This window comes from Schistocerca gregaria, chromosome 7 (assembly GCF_023897955.1).
Source record: "Schistocerca gregaria isolate iqSchGreg1 chromosome 7, iqSchGreg1.2, whole genome shotgun sequence".
NCBI lineage: Eukaryota > Metazoa > Arthropoda > Insecta > Orthoptera > Acrididae > Schistocerca > Schistocerca gregaria.
The window spans coordinates 516,966,774-516,982,434 of NC_064926.1; the positions used below are offsets into that span (position 1 = coordinate 516,966,774).

Sequence of the window (15,661 nt, forward strand, 5' to 3'; positions counted from 1 at the left end):
CATGTCCACTCACAGGCAGAGCGGGCGATGCCACACGGCCAGCCTCCACATTGACCCTCCGCCTCGTGCGCCGCGAACGCCGCTGAACCCGCCACTCCCCTTGGGGAGAGGGTGGCCCAACCGCGCCCGGTACCCGCGAAGATGTCTCGACAGCAGGGACAGTGGGTGAAGCATCTAACTCCTGGGGTGCACCATGCGACGCACCAGACTCCCCACTGCCGCTACACTCCGAGGCAGCAGCCTGAAGACGGCTGACCGCGGCCATCAACACGCTCAGCTGTTCGCGAAGAGTGGCCAGCTCCTCCTGCGTCCGTACACAGCAGCCACACATCCTAGCCATCCTAAGAAATCAATTTACTATAGAGTGTTAATCAGCTTTTAACTAGACTGCTAATTCACTAAAGGCGGTTGATTATTGACTAAACTGTGATTGCTAACCACTTCTTGTAGAAACAAGGAAAATAGCACTACCTGTCTCTGGACGGTATTGAAAACAAACACTAGCACTACTAGCACTACGGCTGACTAAAGGGACTCTCTGACTGTATTTAAAACAAACACGAGATCTATGGAACACTTAATAGCACTCTACTATTAAAGCTTCCTAAAAGCAAAAACACGCAGAAGAAGAAGTGACAAGTAAGAAAAATACAGATAATATCCCTTAAGGGATAAACAACCTTAATTTAAGAATCGGTTGGAATCCATACAAATACAAACAACAAGAACAAATAAGAAAAGGCAGTACATCCAATGGCCCTCAGTGGTTTCCAGGGTAGGCCTGGAATTCAAACACTAACGCTCGCTTAGGTGAGACCGGCAGTCGGCCCAAACATTCTCGATCCAACAACAACCCAACCACCAGGCAGTCAGTGGACCCACCGGCAAGATAACTTCCGCTCCACCTGACCAGCACCTGACAGGGAGCTCAATCGAACAACATAAAGGGTATTGGCGTCCACAATCAGTTATTTGTTGAGCTGTCAAACTACACACCATGCTTGACAGCTGGAACACGATGAGGAAAATACACTGCCTGAGTTCACGTCAATGGCCAGGGTAGGTAACTGGAACGTTAACGACCACAAGGCAGAAGATTCCGCTGGTGCACTTCAATTCAAAATAACCAAGTAGAGTTAAACACTGGAGGGTGGGTAAAATTTGCGAACTTGAAAACACACATTGTTGCCCACAGGAATGTCCCAACTGCCGACAACGAAATCCAAACGACACAATGTGAATAGTCGTGACCTGCAGGTAGATTAAGTCAAAACCCAACTTTCGTGTCCAGGATCAGTGAGCCACGGACCTAATAGCAATGTGAACAGCACCACACAGTCCGACCGAGCGTGGACGCCTCCAGCTGTCTCGGCTAAACTACGCGCCGCGGAGATTTTCTCGCTGCTCCACACCAACAGACCAACTGCCCAGGCCCAAAAACAGTGAAACGATCAAATATATGTAGGCTGATGGGACGACCAACAGAACGACCAACCAACGGTCTTCCTGCTCCAGTCTCCCTCCGTCGGGCAGTTTAGGTGTGTCGCCAGCAGTCGACGAGCACTGGCTGTCAGCACCTCACTGGTGCTCCATCCCTAACTTCACTGCTGCTGTGACCCGACTGCACTGCTGGTCCATTTCCAACTGAGTGCCAGACACATGACAACCCAGAAAAACTACCGGTCGCTACAGAGATGGTACAACAGTGCACTTATCGATATGTGCTGCTACTGCCACTGACGGGGAAGTAAGACAGGAAGTTAGTGACGCCAGTAAATGAAATAAGGAAACGAGGTGGCAGTACCGTAGTAGAAGATGACAATCAATAAATAGCATGAACACGAGCTGCGCACGGGTCAATGAGGTGGCACAGAAACCGGGAAAATAGCATCTGAATGCTGATGGTTTGAATAGGAAGACATAAGTTTTGCAAACATTGGGTGGAAACATTGTCGAGTATGGACAGTCTCATACAGGTGATCCTGACTGCCAACTATGCAGGCCCGAGCTGGAATTACGAATATATGAAGGCTTGCAGTGCACATGTGTAGAACCTGTAGCATCCAGGGATGAAATATTGCAGCAGCACATGGCCATGTTTCAGCAGATCATAGGAGATGAAGAGCGACTGGCTAAAAATGGTTGAAAAGCCGTAATGGAAGATAAAGAAACAGGACGTGATACAATATGTCAAGCATTGTACACCTTGTTCACAAAATGCCATCCACAGTCACTAGTGAACATCATTACATGGGTTTCAAGAACCATCCAAACATTTCTCAATTTTAGGGACTGATATTGTGGGCCCATTTAATCGCACACACAAAAGTAACGGTTACAGATTGAATGTGACAGATCATTTATCGCGTTTTGTCACAAAGTTTGCTATTACGGACCAACAAGTGAGTACAGTAACATATGCTCAGGGCACTTGTTTTATGTCTGATTTAACGAAATAGCTATCAAGTTGATACAAACTTGAGAACTACAACCTAGTCCATTCCAGCATGAGCATGACGGCAGAAAAGAATGCGTGCATCACGCTGTTTCAAAAATGCTGAGTCTTTATGTGAACACCCATCTCCCATTCATCGTGTCAGGATACAACTCTGAGATAGACAAGTGAACTAGACTCTCAAAGCATGAGATTGTCCACAACTCCCTCCGTCATTTGATTCAGTGAAACCTATGTATGGAAGGAACGGTGATTCAGCAAAGAAATTTCCAAAAATAATACGTGATGATTGGCAGAAAGGAAAAAACCGAATACAAAAACTCCAATCGTCAAGAGGAGCAGGACAAAAAATAGTTCAAATGGCTCTGAGCACTATTGTACTTAATATCTGAGGTCACCACTTCCCTAGAACTTAGAACTACTTAAACTTAACTAATCTAAGGACATCACACACATCCATGCCCGAGGCAGGATTCGAACCTGCGACCGTAGCGATCACGCGGTTCCAGACTAAAGCGCCTTGAACCGCTCGGCCACCCGGGTCGGCAGCAGGACAATATGTAGGTAAGCTCCCGCAGTACCGAAGTGACGAATTCCTATACAATCAAGGATAAGACAAATAGATTCTTTACCTGCTATCACAGGCAGTAGGTCATACTAACGATCACCTGTCAACGTAAAGTTGCTTTTTCCAATAAAAATACTGTTGTACACATGGGACGTGTGAAGCATGTGCTAACAAGTGAAGCTTTAACCTAATAAACAAGGTGTATAGTCTTGGGTTGAAAGTGAAAAACTCACATTTTTGAAACAGACTGTAATATTAATTGTATTACGTTACATTCAATAGACGTGAATGCTTAGAGGAATACGATCAAAGCCCTATTGAGGTGAGAGTCGAAAACGTGATATTGAGTTTTAAAACTTTTTCAAGACACTTTCAACTTGACAAAGGTCGCAAGGTGCTGAATCTCTAACTTTTCACTTCCATTCAAAAAGTCCGTCGACTGTAGTAGCAGCAGCAAAGTTACTGCTTCAGTAATCTAATCACTAAGGATGAATTCTGGTGTATCACCATGCCCTGAGACCAAAGCATATGGTGCAAACGAGTGGATTCACCACAGCTGAAGGAGGAGAAGACCCAGTCACCATCGGCCATGGTGATGGTGTTTGGGGAGACTGCTAAAGTGCGATACCAACAGATTATGCGTGTAGGTTGCAGTCGCCACAGAAACGCGTTAACAAAATCTCCTGAAGAGGCCACAGGAAGCTGTCGAGATCAAGCACAGCAGGAAGCAGTCCTAGGATGTGGTTTCTCTCCACGGAAACGCCTCATCTATTTCTGCGCAGGATACAGTTTCACGTCCCGCTTCTCTAGGCTACTAGATTTTGTGCAATTCAGTTTCCACCTCCCATTATCATGAACGACAGTAACTTCTTTTTCCTCCTTCCTCCGTTGCAAAAATCAGTGAGGGCACGCGTTTCCATAAATACAACGAGGTTATTTTCAAGTTTGAACGTTTCTTGAGACGTCAAATCGAAAATTTGTAAAACTAAGGTGTCCGCCAAGTCGTTCAGCGTTAGAAAAGTGTGTATCATTGACGGATGACTAATTAAAGGAGCACTAACATCATCACCTAGTCACAAACGAGGCTACAAATTTTCGGAGGGATACTTTAAACTTTACGTATTTGACACTCTTTGTAAAGTGCTGTGATTATGCAAATCGTACATAATTTGCAGCCAGGTCCAACCTACTCGTGGAGACCCGTACCTAACAGTCTTCGTACTCATAAATACAACAACAAATGTACCAGAATAATCCCGAACTAATGCAACCAAAAATACCCTTTATCCTGAAGTTTAACTGTCATTGTGTTTAATGTGGGCTAAGATGCTGTCTCATAAAGCTCCAGTGGCATTACAATGCTTTGGTTATATTTTTCTGCCAGAAGTTTTAATGATACGGATTTTGGATTTGAATGTGTGATGTACGCAGCTAGGCTTTCTCTGGGTTTTCAGTTGAATGGTGGACAAAACAGCTGCGGAAATGAGAAGGAAACGGCCACAGGGCGAATGCCAGAACAACCGGAAGTGACGGCTGCTACGATTATAGGCCCAACAGCATCTGCTAGAAGTTTTAATGAAGCAAACCAATGCCTGTTCCGCTACGGACGTAGAACCATGCGACGGGAGAAAAAGAACTTCTGTGAGACTGTTATCGTGTCCCTTATTTGCACTGGCATTTCCTGCGCTACGGAACAAGACTATAATGTAACCGTTGTTTGACAAATGACAAAGGCAAGTTATGCCTTCATTTCTTGCGCTTACCTATGATGCTTTACTTCCAGGTTGAGCGTATCTATGTTCCAGAGCACTGATAACAAATGGAGTGACATTTCCGTCGGTTACACTATATACTTCTCGTCTCTTCTATCCTGATCAAGATAAGATAGAGAAAGGCGGTGAGGCTTAGACACAACATTTAACACCATAATAAATATTGTAAATATTTTGCACTGATTAATTCTGTTCAATGTCGTATTTTTAACTGTGTAATGTCTTTGATCTAATGAAGTGGAAAGTTGTGTAAAATGTTTTCTGTTTACTATTTAAATTCTTTGTATTTATTTGAGGGAAATGATATTCTATTATGTGGCTTTTGTGTTGACATGTTAATGTATTTAAATATAAAGATTTTAAAAAAGATGTTTATTTACATCTAAGTACAAGCTGGTTCATACCTAGGGACTTGTACTGCATAAAATGAAAACCAACAGTACTTCCCATCTGCAACCGAAGTGAGTTCGCGCGCTAGGAAAAGGTGGATGTGGCGCTCAGTCTGGGCGCCAAGTGAGAGAGCCCAGTCAGTCGGTAGCTAACTGGATTGATATGAAAAGGTCTCGAATGTGTGTATGACGCTAAAATGGTGCTCTGTTATTGAAAAAGGCTCTAAAGCTGGTAATTTCGTCGCTAAGAAGAAAGTAACAGAGCAAATTACATTCAGAGGAAAGACCAGGTAGCCACCATGTACTCGCCACCAATATTGCGCCGTCACTTCATCAAAATCTAACAGATCAGGTTTATTTCAAAGTATGAACCAGTAGAATTAATTTGCAATAATAAGGCAAATAATGTTTAACTGTTTGTCTGACCCCTGAATTGGTTCCTCTCATTATACCTCTGAGGACAATTTTACATTATTACTAACATGCTAGTATCCTCTAAGTGAAAAACGGTTGAAAATAAGTGATTGTTGGTGTTGCTTAATTCCGAAAGCAACAAGATGTGTAGAAATACTGTGGGTTTCATTGACATCAAGGGAGGTAATTAGTATTGCGTTTATGAAAACCTCCATAATGTCTGATTTGCATTAATTAGAAGTATTTGTGCTTCAATGATTAACTGCATTTAACCCTGTCAGTGAAAATTACTAGTTACGCTAATGATAAAAGGAAGCACGTTATTTTGAGGTTGGTTAGAGTAAAATGAATTTAAAGTTACGCTTAAGGACCTGTTTGAAAGATCACCGGAATTAATTGTTTTCAAAGTCCTGCAAGGTGAGTGAAATTTGTGAAAGAGTAATACGTAAATTTGCATCTTAAAAATCGTCTGAGAAAAGTGTGTTAAGTGTACTTTAGTGTAATGTTCAGTTGAGACTCTCCACAGTAGTGTTGCGTAATATGAAGAAACATTCTTGAACAATAAATTTACTAATTGCATTATTAAGTAATTCTAGAGTTTTGTGTACTTTCCGTAAGAAAAACTGGAAAGACACAAGCGGCAAGACGCAGTCAATACCTTCGCTGCGCAGTGCCGATGGTACTGTTATCGACGACTGTGCCGCTAAAGCGGAGTTATTGAACGCAGTTTTCCGAAATTCCTTCACCAGGGAAGACGAATGGAATATTCCACAATTTGAAACACGAACATCTGCTAGCATGAGTTTCTTAGAAGTAGATACCTTAGGGGTTGCGAAGCAACTCAAATCGCTTGATACGGGCAAGTATTCAGGTCCAGATTGTATACTGATTAGGTTCCTTTCAGATTACGCTGATACTACAGCTCCCTACTTAGCACTCATATACAACCGCTCGCTCACCGATAGATCTGTACCTACAGATTGGAAAATTGCGCAGGTCGCACCAGTGTTCAAGAAGGGTAGTAGGAGTAATCCATTTAACTACAGACCTATATCATTGACGTCGGTTTGCAGTAGGGTTTTGGAGCATATACTGTATTCAAACATTATGAATCACCTCGAAGCGAACGATCTAATGACACGTAATCAGCATGGCTTCAGAAAACATCGCTCTTGTGCAACGCAGCTAGCTCTTTATTCGCACGAAGTAATGGCCGCTATCGACAGGGGATCTCAAGTTGATTCCGTATTTCTAGATTTCCGGAAAGCTTTTGACACCGTTCCTCATAAGCGACTTCTAATAAAGCTGCGGAGCTATGGGGTATCGTCTCAGTTGTGCGACTGGATTCGTGATTTCCTGTCAGGAAGGTCGCAGTTCGTAGTAATAGACGGCAAATCATCGAGTAAAACTGAAGTGATATCAGGTGTTCCCCAGGGAAGCGTCCTGGGACCCCTACTGTTCCTGATCTACATAAATGACCTGGGTGACAATCTGAGCAGTTCTCTTAGACTGTTCGCAGATGATGCTGTAATTTACCGTCTAGTAAGGTCATCCGAAGACCAGCATCAGTTGCAAAGCGATTTAGAAAAGATTGCTGTATGGTGTGTCAGGTGGCAGTTGACGCTAAATAACGAAAAGTGTGAGATGATCCACATGAGTTCCAAAAGAAATCCGTTGGAATTCGATTACTCGATAAATAGTACAATTCTCAAGACTGTCAATTCAACTAAGTAAGTGGGTGTTAAAATTACGAACAACTTCAGTTGGAAGGACCACATAGATAATATTGTAGGGAAGGCGAGCCAAAGGTTGCGTTTCATTGGCAGGACACTTAGAAGATGCAACAAGTCCACTAAAGAGACAGCTTACACTACACTCGTTCGTCCTCTGTTAGAATATTGATGCGCGGTGTGGGATCCTTACCAGGTGGGATTGACGGAGGACATCGAAAGGGTGCAAAAAAGGGCAGCTCGTTTTGTATTATCACGTTATAGGGGAGAGAGTGTGGCATATATGATACACGAGTTGGGATGGAAGACATTACAGCATAGACGTTTTTCGTCGCGGCGAGACCTTTTTACGAAATTTCAGTCACCAACTTTCTCTTCCGAATGCAAAAATGTTTTGTTGAGCCCAACCTACATAGGTAGGAATGATCATTAAAATAAAATAAATCAGAGCTCGAACAGAAAGGTTCAGGTGTTCGTTTTTCCCGCTCGCTGTTCGGGAGTGGAATAGTAGAGAGATAGTATGATTGTGGTTCGATGAACCCTCTGCCAAGCACTTAAATGTGAATTGCAGAGTAGTCATGTAGATGTAGATGACAGTTTGAGGGCTCCCACCTAAGTCTTTGCCTATGAAAAATAAAGTTACTGTTATTGCTTTTATTATATAAAACACAAATAAAATTGTTTCATAGAGAGTGTAAGAATCCTGGTGCAAGTGACTTATAATTATCTTTGTACTATATGAAAAGTAACTATTGAAGCAGGACTATGTCCATGGCCAATTTTTGTTTAGTACTGTCTTTCACAACATTTGATAATAGATATATATGACATAGTATTACTGTTGAGACTAGATAAAGTGTCAATAGTTCCTGTGAGAGCTTGCACATACTATTTATAACTGCTGGTATTCGCCATACCAACTTAACTGATTATAGTAGTGTTTCATTGCACTTCACTGGGAATGAAGTATTGGTAGCTATCTTTTGTCAAAATTCAATACCGATTCTTTAAGAGTAACGTTCATATTACTATCCCTATTCAGGCTGGCGACCGTATTTTATTTCATTTAAGTAAACTTTGTTACCTAAGATATTTCCCAAATTTCAATCTCTTATCTTTCTGGTTTCTACTGTTATATTAAATTCAGGCCACTCACCGTCAATTTACTCAAATCCTCCAAGAAGGTAACATTTGCTGCATTGGAATACCATATTCGGTAATATGCATTATGCTGGTGTAACAAACAGTGCAAAATCCAAGAACTAATATTTTGTACGAAGAGAGACATCTAGTTACATCTTTGAGTAGAATAATGCGGTCCACAATCACACATATGCTACTTCCTGTAGCTTCTGCAGGGTAAGGTCATAAGCCTCCTTTGCAAACAGTTCAGAAATCAAATAATATTAAACGTAAATAACGACTCCCATTTCAACATATAAGGTTAGAGGGAAGTGGGATATCAGCTTCTGCGAGAATAAACATAAAATAAATGAGGTGTTGGTTTAACCTGCTGACCTCTCAGTGGGAAGTACATTGATAACATTTGTGTGACTCAGCACCTTATCACTACTGGAACAGAAAACCATTAGGTGTTTATAAAAACGTTAAGCAATCAGGCTAGGTCTGCTTATAACATCATGTTTTTGTTATTTTATAATGTAGTACTTGATACTGTTAGAGTATACAGGAACACACTCAGTAGGTGGAAAGGTTTCCTGTACACTTGTGATAGATAATTGTGCTGTCTGTCGGGTAGAAAGAGGATATCACTAATAAGTGATCAGTTTAATGACAATTTCATAATAGTAGCTAACGCAAAAAACTTATTTACCAAATGTAATACCCACTTAAAACTGAATATGCCATATATTTTGCCAAAGGTAGCTCAAGATAATAGTACACTGATAAATAATGAGTTCAATCTAAAAGCGGGACTTAGACAAACGCAATTGTGTCGTTTGAAAATGTAGGCTCAGATCATGATACACAGTAAGTCATACTGCATTACTTAGCTGCATGAACAGTACAGAAATACTCAGAGAAAACAATGATGGTCATTAAAGAGAAATGAAAAGGAAACTTTGGATAAAACTTTAAAATGCTCTCTGGGATATTTGCAGTGAGCTTAGCGTCAATTCTAAAATGAAACATTTGCTAAGTTTTTGAAAAATGTGACGAAAAGAATGTATTAACTGCAACATTATGAAATCTTCGATAGTCCATGAATCAATAGAAGTACAACAGAACCTCTAGAACGAAAAGAGACGTACCAAGTGATGAACCTGAAGCCATTTCTAATAATTGACAGTACAGTAATATTTTTGTACTCAAATCTAGTAGCATACATACCTTGTCAGCAAATGACAGAACAGAGGTAGGATTTGGCAATCAGGGAGGAAAGCAGTAGAAACGCTCGCAATATTCCGGTGGGCGTTATCTTCCTGAAATATAATTCCAAGATGGCTTGCCATGGAGGGCAACAAAACGAGACATAGAATGTCACTGTGATGTAAGGATGTCACGGATGACAAGATAAATGGTCCTGCTGTGGAAAGAAATGACACCCCAGACCACCACTCATGGTTATCGGGCGAATGTCTGGCGACCATCAGCGTGGTGTCACCGGTATCGGGAGCGCCCCCAGGTGGCATCACATTGGCGGGAGTAGAACTACTTTTATAGATGAGTCCCGTTTCGAACCCAGACCGATGACCAGCGAGGACGTGTCTGGAGACACCCAAGATGGAATATCACCAACCTTACTGGGCGCCCTACGCCCTGACAAAGAGGAGTTATCATCCGCGGTGGCACTTTATTTCATAGAATGACCCCTTTTCTTGCCATCCGCGGCACTCTTAAAGCACAATGGTGCTTATGCGATATTCACCTTTCGTGGAAAGCCATACAATGCCCGTCCTCATACGACGAAAGGTCCTAGGGCCTGTCTTCTTGCTTGCCAAACCATACCTTAACCAGCGATGCAGCAGATCTCTCCCTAACTGAGAACGATTGAAGAGCTAAGGGAAGGGCTGCAAACCATCTCAAGGTTCTGAAGATCTAATGCGCAGACTGATCTGGCACAATATCCCTCAGGAGGACATCCAGCAACTTTATCAATGCCAAGCCGAAAAACTGCTTGGATGACGGTCAGAGGTGGGACCCACGCGTAATTGATATGCTCAGTTTGTGAAGCTCTTAATCTTGAATACATCATCCAATTTTCCTGATATCTAAATCTTTCAATAAAAGTCTCTCTACCTTCCTGTGGTGTCAAGTGGATTGAATTCCATTTTTGGATTTTATAGAACTCTACCCGTCGGGAAGACCGTGAAAATTTTATCAGTGCCTATGGCCACAAAACCATGCATTTGCATACTATAATAATTTTTTTTGTCTGTAGATGTACTTCAAACCTACCGGCCTTCCTCTCATTGCAATTCTAAGAATTTCATAGTAGTGCGTTTTTTTTTCGTAGCCAGTATTCCGTCGAATTCTCTGCAGCTAAGTAGTGTTTTACGAACATTGTTTCACTGGGTTGTTTGAGTCACATGTGTACCCTCTACTCCAGGCACCTTCCTTCTACTGTCCGCATAGGGCACCGTCTGTATATCCTACGTATATTTTACCGCAGTAGCATGGAATATGGAAGGCACCCGGCTTACGGAGTCCCATGTCCTCTTTCACCACACCAAGTAGTGCTCGCGGTTTCGGAGGTGGACGGACCACGCTGCGCCAGGATTCTGACGGTTTTGTCCGATACTTTTCTGGCGTACAGCAGATCCGCCATTCCCCCTCATCCCGTCCTATACTATGTGATCAAAAGTATCCTAACGCCCACAAAAACATACTTTTTTCGTATTGTGGCAGATTGTACTGCCACCTAATGTCAGGTACACCATATCAGTGACCAATGCATTCATTGGACACGTGAGGGATCAGAATTAGGCGCTCCGCGGAACTCACGAACTTCTAACGTCGTTAGGTGATTGAGTGTCACTTGTGTCATACGACTGTACACGACATTTCCACACTCCTAAACATTCCTAGGTCCACTGCTTCCGATGTGATAGTGAATTGCAAACGTGAAGGGACACGTACATTACAAAATCGTACCGGTCGACATCGTCTGTTGACTGACAGGGATTGCCGATAGTTGAACAGGTTCGTAATTTGTAATAGGCAGACATCTATCCAGACAATCATACAGGAATTCCGAACTACATCAGGATCGACTGCAAGTACTATGACAAAACGGTTGGAGGTAAGAGAACTTGGATTTCATGGTCGAGGGGCTGGTCATGAGCCACGCATCACGCCGGTAAAGGCAAACGACGCCTCACTTTGTGCAAGGAGCGTAAACACTGGACGACCGAACAGTGGAAAAGCGTTGTGTGGAATCACGGTACACAGTGTGGCGATCCAATGGCAGGGTGTGGGTATGGCGAATGTCCGGCGAACGTCATCTGGCAGCGCGTGTAGTTCCAAGAGTAAAATACAGGAGCGGTGTTTTTCATGGAGAGGGCTTACACCACCAGTTTTTTTGTGTGGCACTCTCACAGACAGGCCTACACCGATGTTCTAAGAACCTTCTTGCTTCCCACTGTTAAAAAGCAATTCGGGGATGGCGATTGCATCTTTCAACACGATAGAGCACCTGTTCACAATCCACGTCCTGTGGCGGAGTGGTTACACTACAACAAAACCCCTTTAATGGTCTGGCCTGCACAGAGTACTGACCAGAAAACTTTTTGATGTTTTGGAACGCCTGCTTCGTGTCATTCCTCACCGACCGACATCGATACCCCTCCTAAGTGCAGCACTTCGTGTAGAATGGGCTGCCATTCCCCAAGAAACCTTTCAGCACCTGACTGGACGTATGTCTGCGAGAGTGGAAGCTGTGATCAAGGCTAATGGTCTGCCAACACCATATTCTATTCCAGCATAACCGATGGAGGGCGCCACGAATTTGTAAGTCATTTTCAGCCAGGTGTCCGGATACTTTTGATCTCATAGTGTATTTGTTGGAAACGCTCTGCCTGAAAGCTCGTCAGAGTTTTCTCTCGCCGTATCTGCACTCAATACGTTGTTAGATTGTTAGAGCTCCCGAAGGCTCTCTTCGGTACTGCACTAGCACTGTGGATCAATGTGCGCTACACTTCTCATTGTGTGAAGGTTATTGGCTCCTAGAGGATTGCCAGTGTGAGTGACTTCCCTGTACATTCTGTATCCATGGTGCAATTCGCTCTGAGTTTGACAAGGACGTCGAAAAATAGAAGTTCGTCACCTCCATGGTGATTTTACAACTTGGATGTAGAGGTGTTTAATGTTGGAAGAACTCCTGGAGCGTTTTCCCTCACTTTGGCCACTCCACAATTGTGTCATCAACACATACGAAGAACCATGTGGGCTTCAGTGTAGCTTTCTCCAGAGGCTTGCGCGAAATCTAGGCTGACGGCAGACAGTGGAGATGCCATCCGATTGATCATAATAGTCACCAGCGAAGAGAAATAATTAGATCCGAGGACACCTTCGAGAAAGTTCGTCTTTGTGGGGTTGCACATATCCCTGATTTGCTGGAAGGTGTCCGAACATGGTATCCTTATGAAGAGGGAGAAAATATCAAAGTCCTCCATAAGGCGTAGTGATTCACTGAATGAAATGTACCTGATATACCGCTGCCATTTACATTGTCGTTTGGTGTTTGGCCAGCTGGTATGCCAGTGGGCCTATGTTGCTTATAAGAGACTGTAGAGGATGGTCTTGTTTTTAAACTTCTGGTAAGCAGTTCGACGGTATTCCTTTTATCACTGTTGCTTTTATGTCCTTTTGATATCGTGTTTTCAGGGTCCTTGGGTAAGGTGATCAATTTGCTGTTGCTCTCTGACAGCGGAAGTATTACGGAGGTATTCCTTTTATCTGCAGATAAAATGACTAATTAAGGGTCAGAGCGTCTCAGGTGCCAGCCCTTTTTTTTTCATGTTTGTCTTTGGTGGAGCATCGATGGTGGTTTCGCTCCCCATTTAACCTAGCTCATCGCGTGTGGAGAAACAGGAAATGACATGTTCCATACGACAAATAAAATCGGCAACAGGTGTAAATGCCAGTGTTGTTTGTGGAGATACGTTTCAATAACAGTGACTGAGAACTTTGAAAAACGGACTCCCAAATTTTATTCGTTGTTGTCAATCAGCAGCTGTGAAGCGTGTTTTAAGAATAGAAATAATCAGTCGTCAGCTGCACAGATTGGTCGGAGTCAAGTGTTCCAAGGAAGCACTTGAGGTAACAATTGACGACATCCAGGAACACGTGGCACCAGTATGCAAATATCGATAATTATTTAGAGGTGCATATGGAGCCTGAAGATGACATACTAAATTGCTGGTAGTGAAAATAAAATAAAATAACTTCTCAATCTGTATTGCTGTTTGGAGAATTTCTTTGTTCAATATTTGGCCAGTCCATGTCCGACGTCCACAATGGATCAACAGAGACTATTTCTATAGTGATGAGTGTGCATAATATGTTTTCCTATGTTACGCCGCCATCTGGCTGAGGTTTAAAGTTACTAAAGTAGGCCTGGTGTGCTGCAGCTAGTATTTATAAGAGCTATAGGGAGAGGTCCTAAACGGATAACTGCCGGGAAATACACACGGGGCGTGGCCACTCTACGACATGATACGGTAAAGTCCAATGTAGCGCAGCTTCTCCATCGGCCTACGGTGGCAAAAATTGAAGGGCACCATCAAGTCCAGGAGGCCTGGAATGTAGACAAGCAGTATCAGTCTGTTGCGGATAATATTGTCAAGGTTGTTACTATTACGTTGCAGAAGATTCGTTCGGAAGCCCATACACAACCTTCACGAAGTCCCGATCTCTTCTCACGCAATCTCCATATTTTTGGTGCCCTAAGGAAAAACATTCACGATGTAAGTAGGTTGTTTAGGTTTTTTTATGGGTAACGCCACCGCCACGTAGCGGTCTGTATGAAAATCACTCGCTGTGCCGTGTGCAGTCTGTGGCTCGTTTTCATTGTTGTCTGCCATTGTAGTGTTGAGCAGCGGCAGCTGGATGCTAACAGCGCGTAGCGTTGCGCAGTTGGAGGTGAGCCGCCAACAGTGGTGGACGTGGGGAGAGAGATGGCGGAGTATTGAAATTTGTAAGACTGGATGTCATGAACTATCATATATATTTTGACTATTAAGGTAAATACACTGTTTGTTCTCTATTAAAATCTTTCATTTGCTAACTATACCTATCAGTAGTTAGTGCCTTCCGTAGTTTGAATCTTTTATTTAGCTGGCAGTAGTGGTGCTCGCTGTATTGCAGTAGTTCGAGTAACAAAGATTTTTTGTGAGGTAAGTGATTTGTGAAAGGTATAGGTTAATGTTAGTCAGGGCCATTCTTTTGTAGGGATTATTGAAACTCAGATTGCGTTGCGCTAAAAATATTGTGTGTCAGTTTAAGCACAGTCGTGTATAATTTTTCACAGGGGATGCTTCATATGTCGACCCTTAGCCAAGGATACCTCACTGGATTCTTCTGATTTTTTCTTGTAGTTTGTGTAGTTAATGTAGACTTTGTTTATTGCTAGCGCGTAATCATAGAGAGAATCTCCTTTGTAGGTGTAGTTTTTCATTGTTGTACAGTAAAACAGTTGTGGCATGCATGTAGATTTGCACCAAGTATTTCGCAGCTTCGCTTGCAATTAACTAGATATTATTTTCAGTGCTATGTTAATGTGTTCTCTTATTTTTGCTCTTCAAATAGTGCTGTTATGTGTTATCGTGTGAAATATTGTGACAATAATGGCGTGTGAAAAACGTAACACTAGGCTCCAAAGTAAACTGAGAAATAATAGTGACGACGAGCGTCGCTTATCAGCACCACTGTGTAGTGAATTAACAGACATTCGAAGTAGTAATTTGGTAATTGTGCATAGGGAAATGGAGCGGGCGGCAAATAATGGTGTAGACAATGAAACAAGTAGTGAACAGGGAACAATTATCGATCGATCAGTCGGCAACAGCTCGCCTCAGGTATCCGGAATGACAGAACACAATATTGCAAATACTGTAGACTTAGGTTATGGGCCCTCACCGTTTCCTCAAATGAGTCAAGACACATTTTCTGCATGTCAAAATGTAAATGTTGCCGGTGAAAATTCACTGCCAAAAACCATAGAAAAACAGATATATTGCAATTAATGCAACAAAAGGAACAGAATCAGAAACAAATGGGACAAAAGCTTCAAACGTTAGACACAATGGAACAAAATCTTCAAAAGTTAGACACAATGGAACAAAATCAGAGACAAACACAGCAAAAGCTTC

At 42.6% G+C, this 15,661-nt stretch overlaps 1 non-coding gene across 1 annotated transcript; it reads right to left on the minus strand.

Annotated features, from left to right (window-relative positions):
• Nucleotides 1-2,914: 2,914 nt before the first annotated feature.
• On the minus strand, nt 2,915-2,998 carry Trnas-gga (transfer RNA serine (anticodon GGA)). The gene is given in 2 exon segments: nt 2,915-2,949; nt 2,959-2,998. It is a non-coding gene; the product is annotated as a tRNA-Ser (tRNA).
• Nucleotides 2,999-15,661: the final 12,663 nt, after the last annotated feature.